We start from the raw sequence: 6,495 nt of genomic DNA, 5'->3' as shown, positions 1-6,495 counted from the left end.
AATGAGTTAATAAGAAACACTTTCGGTGTTCCTGCTCTTTCATTGCTGGGTCTGTGTGGTAGCCTTTACATTGAGGTTTAGGAACTTACCTGCATAATAGATGTTTGGGAAAATGTCAACATTTTTTTGAGCATTTTGAGGGGCTAGTGTTATAGTTTATAGTTTAAAACCCTGGCACGGAGGGCTTTAAAAGAAACTTCAGAAACCGTGAACTGCAGTAACATCACGTGAACTAGCAGTAAAATACATAATTTTAGTAGACTGTACCTTTGTGTACCTCATGCCTGCCATATGGCAAAGCAAAGGTAGTTCATAGTGTGCTAAACCTATACACTGAGTAGAATTTCCTTGCCTCGCTATCTTGCTGAATCCTCTTCCCATGTTATGTCAGGATACTTTTTCCACTAGAAAATGAGATGCACTAAGTTGCAAGGAAGGGGCAAAAGGTGTTTCATGTTTCACCACTGGAACCAGCTCTGCCCTGCTCCTATCCGGGGATCACAAGGTGGGGACAAAAGAGATTAGGGAGAGACCTGAAACCTGTGCTCACACAGACAGTAAAATGTGCATTGTGGGGCCCACATTAAACCTGTGTGTATCCTCCTCTCTGTAGCTGCTGTGGGTGAGAAACTCCTTCTGCCTTCCTCCTCCTGCCCAGGCCACAACAGGGTGTGTGTGGCCAAATGCTGGCTGAATTACAGGCCCTGAACAGGAAAGCCTGTTAGGCTGGCCCTTTGAACCCATCTGGAAGTGCTGGCAAACACACAATTAACCTTTTGCAGGAAAAAATGCAGAATTTTGAGTAAGCCTCCAAACTTATCAGTGCCAAGTTGTTTCTGGCAATGGAGCTATAATCTATTGCCTCAGAGCTGGTAAGAACTGATTAAAGATCTCCTGGCACTCCTTCTCCAGGGAGTTTCTAGCCCTTGGTGCTTGCAGAAAGGCTGACAATGTGGGAGCTGTCATGAGCAGAGGCAGCTCTGTGGTGCTGAGCTGAAACAGGGAGATGCAGACCAGAGTGCCCAGAAAGGATAGAAGGAGACCACCTCTGATTTTTTATTTTTTAGAGGTTTCTTTTCTTTCTCTTGAGAGCTAGCAGTATGAAGTATTTCTCCTTCTTGCTCCTTCTGTGCTTCACCTAAGCAGCAACTCGTAACACGCTAAACACACATCTCAGACACCCTTGGAGTACAGACAAGGAACTCTGTGTACCAGACAATAGAAGGGATGAAGCCAACACCTTATATGGTTTTTAGGCGCCTGTTTCACAGCTTTCCCGGAGTCAGACTCATCGTTTGGGAAATTACAAGAATGACAGTATTGAAGTCTTTAATTAAATGCAGAGTTGAAAAGTGTTAGCAGCTGCCGCCAAAATGTGTGGTGTAGGGGGAGCAGGATGGGGTTCGCATGGGGAAAAGAAAAAAAAAAATAAACCGAGAGGGCTGGAGTGGAGCAGAAATCTTTTGCACGCTTGGATCCGCGAAGGTTGAAAGTGGATAAGGATAGCTGCCAGGGATCCATCAGACCGCAGCGAGCTAAGAAAAAAGCCTTGTCGCCACATCGTGGCCAAGCGAGGCCACTCATTTCTGGCGTCGCTAACACAGCCCTCCCACCTCTCTTTCTGAGCAGGAAAAGCTAGGCACACGTGTAGGGAAAGGCAAGCGGCAGGCAGCGACCCAAGGAGAGGCTTTCCCAGTCCAGACGGGGCTGGGCAGCCCGGCCCGGCTGCGTGCGCGGCTCCGGCGCTCCCTCTGCTGCCGCCGCGCCGGGAGCGCTCCCGCCGGGATCGGAACCCGCTCACGCATCAGGCACGGCCCCTTCTGTCTGCAGAGTTGCGCTGTCCCTGCTATCGTGATGATGCTGTCTGTACAGCCTGTCCTCCAGCACACGGCTGTGGTGAGGTATGGCACAGGAACCACAGAGCATCAGTTAGGCTGGGAAAGATAAGTCCACCACTAAACCATGTCCTCAAGTGCCATATCTACATGTCTTTGCAGACTTCCAGAGCTGGTGCTTCCACCACTTCCCTGAGCAGCCTGTTCCAATGCCTAACCATCCTTTCAGTGACGAAATCTTTCCTACTGCTCAATTTAAACCTTCCCAGCACAACCTGAGGCCGTTTCCTCTTGTCATGTTGCATGTTGCTTGTGAGAAGAGATTGACCCCCACCTTGCTAAAACCTCCTTTCATGTACTTATATACAGCAATGGAGTCACCTCCTTTTCTCCAGGATGAACACCCCCAGCTCCCTCAGCTGCTGCTCCCAGCCCTGGTGCTGCAGACCCTTCCCCACTGCCCTGCCCTTCTCTGGACTCACTGCAGCCCCTCAGGGTCTGTCCTGCACTGAGGGCCCAGCCCTGCACACAGCACTCGAGCTGTGGCCTCACCAGTGCCAGCACAGGGGACAATCCCTGCCCTGGCCCTGCTGGCCACACCACTGCTGAGCCAGGCCAGGATGCCCTTGGCCTTCTTGGCCACCTGGGCACTGCTGCCTCATGTTCAGCTGCTGGCACCAGGGGTGACCAGGGCAGTCAAAGTGACAGTACACAGCCACTGGAGCAGCAGTGTGCATTGCAAGCTCTCTGAGCCCTCACTTTAGCTCTTGTCCTGATTAGGAGAGCAGCTCTTAGGGATCAGTTCCTCTTGTACCAAGACTGTTTTGCATCCTGCCTGTCCTGGGCTTAGTGGGGAACGAGTGGGGTAATGCAGAGCCAGAAAGTGCACCCAGGCTTAGTTCTCAAGCTTGACATTCAACTACAGAGATAAAGGCAATGGTGAAAGTGGATTCACAAGACGGGGTGGCTCAATCTGTTTACCAGGCTAGCAGCAGCCTGAGGCTTAAAAAGTGAAACTGCTTCCCATGAAAGCTGAAATGACAAAAGATTGCTCCCCAGGCCAAATTCTCTGCTGTGGGGCAGGGGACAGGTGAGAGGACGGGCTCTGCCAGGTGGTGGGGAGCAGCTGCACTGCACAGCACGCTGCTGTTGCAGCACACACACATTAGAGGGCTATCAAATGCAATCATGAGTGCACAGAGAGGCACCCACTGCTCCTTCCCAAGGGGCAGAGGGAAGGGGGACTGGAAGGCAGCTGGGGGAGATTTTAGCCTGTAGCATCTGTATGGGGTGTTGGAATAACACAAAGGAAGGTTCTTGTTGGGAGACCAGAAAAGGTGGTGAGTTCAAAGATATTTCTGGCATTTGATTTTCATTTCAGTGCAAAGACAAGAGAAAAGAATGAAGAAAAACAAGGTTTTTAGACGAGCCTGTCATTACCAGGCAGTTCAAAGTTATGCTGAAATAACACAGCTAGTTTGAAAACTGGCCATGGATCACAGCAGTGGATCACTGGACTGGATCACAGCAGAGTGAGGCTCCGGCAGCAAGTTTTATTGACTATCCCCTGGGATCTCTGTACCTAGGTATGCATGGCAGTAGGACCCACAGTAAGATTTACAAAGTGCTTGTATCAGGGCTCTGACCAGCCAAAAACCCTTGGACTGCTGAAATGGACAAAAGGACTAGGTCCTTGTTCATTTAATAACTTTATTCCTATTCTTGAAAAGTATTGCCATACACCAAGACTTTGTGCAACTCTTACAGACATAACCTCCTTTTTCCCTTTCCCCACAACTCCTTTTAACACTGTAAGACCATTAGCTGTGTGATTCCCCACTGTTTACTGAAGCAGCAACTTTGAGAAAATGCAGTATTCAGAAGCCTCATGCCTGGATCATGAAGGGTGGCTGAAAGCAAACAGACAGCCAGAAGGGTGGCTGTCCACAAAATCATGGTTTCCATTCCTCATACTTGAAAGTAGCTTTGGATGATATCTGTGGGCACCAAAACCATCCAGACCCAGCTCCTTTTCTCTGTCTGTCATGATCATCATGCATATATGCTGTGGCACATTATTTGAGCTTAACACTCATCCACAGCTCTCCTGGTACAATGAATTGTTCTTCGGGTTATGTGACCTCATTTAAAAAAAAAAAAAAAGAAGAAAAGAAAAACCAACCAAACAAAACAAAACCAAAAACAAAACAAAAAACCCAAAACAAACAAAAACAAAACCAAAACCTCACTGCCCAGAATCCCAGCCAAAAAAGTCTGTTTCTCTTTGGAGTATAAGTGGTGAATGGAGAAGAAAGAGTCTGCTTAGCACTGAGACACTAAGGCTTCTTAACCAATCCACCAATGAGCCCAGTGCAGGAGGGATGTGTGTTGCCAAGACATCTCCAAAATGTAGTTCTGTGATTTCTCCCTTTTTCTTTGTTAGCAGCTGCCAGGCACTGTCACTCTAAGTTAGTGATTTGTGTGTTATGGGACTGTGCAGACATGGATTATCTTTAGCCAAAATTGGTAAGGCAAGAGAGAAGATTTAACAGACTAATAAAATGTCTTTCTGGCTTCCTCAGAAATGTAATAATGAAAATATTATCTGCTAAGGAAACAGGAAGAAATCCCTTCTCCTATGGTTTGGGAATCTCTATCATTACATTTCAGGAAAATAATTAGTAGAAGAAACCTGGGAGTCACATGTAGAAGAGGAATTAGACAAGTTCCAGATAGAAATGTTTATCCCAGGACCAGATACTTATGTCCCCTAGTGGTACAGAAAGCATTCATATAATAAAAGCAGATAGCAACCAGACTATTGACCAAAGGACTCGTGAAATGAATGCATGACTGTATCTGAAATCCTGTGTGTGCTCAAGGTTGAATGACCTCCTGTAAACTTGACATGGACACCAAGTACCTCCATCCTGGTAGATGATCCCCATTCCCTGCAAGATAAAAGGAAGATATTTAACCAGCTTCTCAGTAATGTTAGTGAAGATATTTTTAACCTGCACAGACACAAAGCAACATTTGCTCCATGTTGGCAGTATAGAATAAAACCTTGGTGTTTTTCTGCTGTGCCAGGTGGCATGTGGATGGTTATGTGCTCTCATTCAGAAAAGACACCAGAAAACTCATCTCCCTATTGTTAATTACTGAAGAGAAACACTTCAGTTTGCAGTGGGTTTTATTTTCCACAGGACTGATGGTGTTGTTCCCCAGCAGAAATAAAAGAGATGGCCCGAAGGCAGGTTCCACCTGAGGCCCTGAGCAGAGGCTGCCTGAGCTGATGGCTGCAGGGCACGGCTGGCTGGGCTGTGTGCATTGTGCTGCTGGCCTGCACAGGGGCTAAGCCTTCTCCTGCTTGGATAAGTATTAAAGAAAACAGTGAAAATGATGATATATCTCTTAGGGCAAATCTTGAAAGAAAAGTAGGGCAGAGATTTTATTCCTAGAACCTTATCTAAACTTTAAAATCTCTGGAGTCTGGTTAGAGGCAGATATTCTGTGTGACATCTCCAGATGTTCTACAGCTATTCATAAGCTTATTTTCTAGCCACAGGCATTGGTTTGAAACAAGACAGTGTGCATTTCCTGGGGCCTCAGAAGAGCCTGCAGGGACCCCGGAGGGAGGCTGCTTTGCTGTGGGCATGCTGATTGTCTGCACCTGGCCAAGTTGTTTTGGGTTAGCTGCAGTGCCTCAACAGAGGTGATAATTTGGCAGTGCAAGGTCACTCTTCACATGTGCTTGAACATGAGGAAAAGGCTGTATCTCCTTAGGAAACCACTACGCTGCTTTTGAGGGCCCCAGATAGCCTCCCCAGGGGCAGCTGTAGGGAAGAGGGTAATATTTTTCATCTTCCTGACAACTGTGTTAGGTTGTTAGGGTTTGGATTGCTGTGGACCTTCCACACCATTTTCCCACAGGTAGAATGGTCTCTGGTCTCATTTTCCCCCACACTGTGGTGGGTTGCAGAACTGCCTGGATTCACTCTAAAGCTTGGCCAGGGCTGGAGTACCTTTTCATCCTGCCACTCCTTCAGCACCTCCAGCTTCTGCAACCCCAGAGGAGCATTAGGACCAGAGCCAGTGGAAGACCCTCTGCCTGGGATATAAGGGAGAGCAGGACCTCATGCCAGCCTCCTACTGCCTGTGACTGCTACTGATGACCTGTGTTCACCGTGGTTTAAAGCACATCCCTTTCTTACATGAGACAGTTAAGCTGTAAATCTTCTGTCTTACAGTTAATTTCTTCAGGATCTTGCATTAGTGCCAACAGATACACAGATGTAGAAAAGCACTTCAGATTTTTGAAGCCACCTCTGTTTTTCACTTTGCAACTCAAGAGTTGCACAGATCTATACAAAAAAACAGCTAACCCTCAGTTTTCCATTACCTTGCTGAGTCCCCTCAGTTGGGTGTAAGCTTGAGTTTGTGAGTTTGTCTTTCTCAGTTTTGGTGGCTCACATTGCTAAGTCACCCAAGCTTACTTCACTGGGATATTCTGTCTGTTTGACCTTTTTATGCAAAGCTGGGAATCTTTTCTGTGTCCCTTCACATTTCCCCTTTCCTATGTCTTTTCCTTTTTTTAATGGTTAGAAAGATTTTGTCTTCAGCTTTCTGACTGGAAATAGGGTAAAAATTGTTTTCCTTG

The sequence above is a fragment of the Prinia subflava genome, chromosome Z (genome assembly GCF_021018805.1).
Source record: "Prinia subflava isolate CZ2003 ecotype Zambia chromosome Z, Cam_Psub_1.2, whole genome shotgun sequence".
Lineage (NCBI taxonomy): Eukaryota > Metazoa > Chordata > Aves > Passeriformes > Cisticolidae > Prinia > Prinia subflava.
This window is presented reverse-complemented; position numbering follows the sequence as displayed.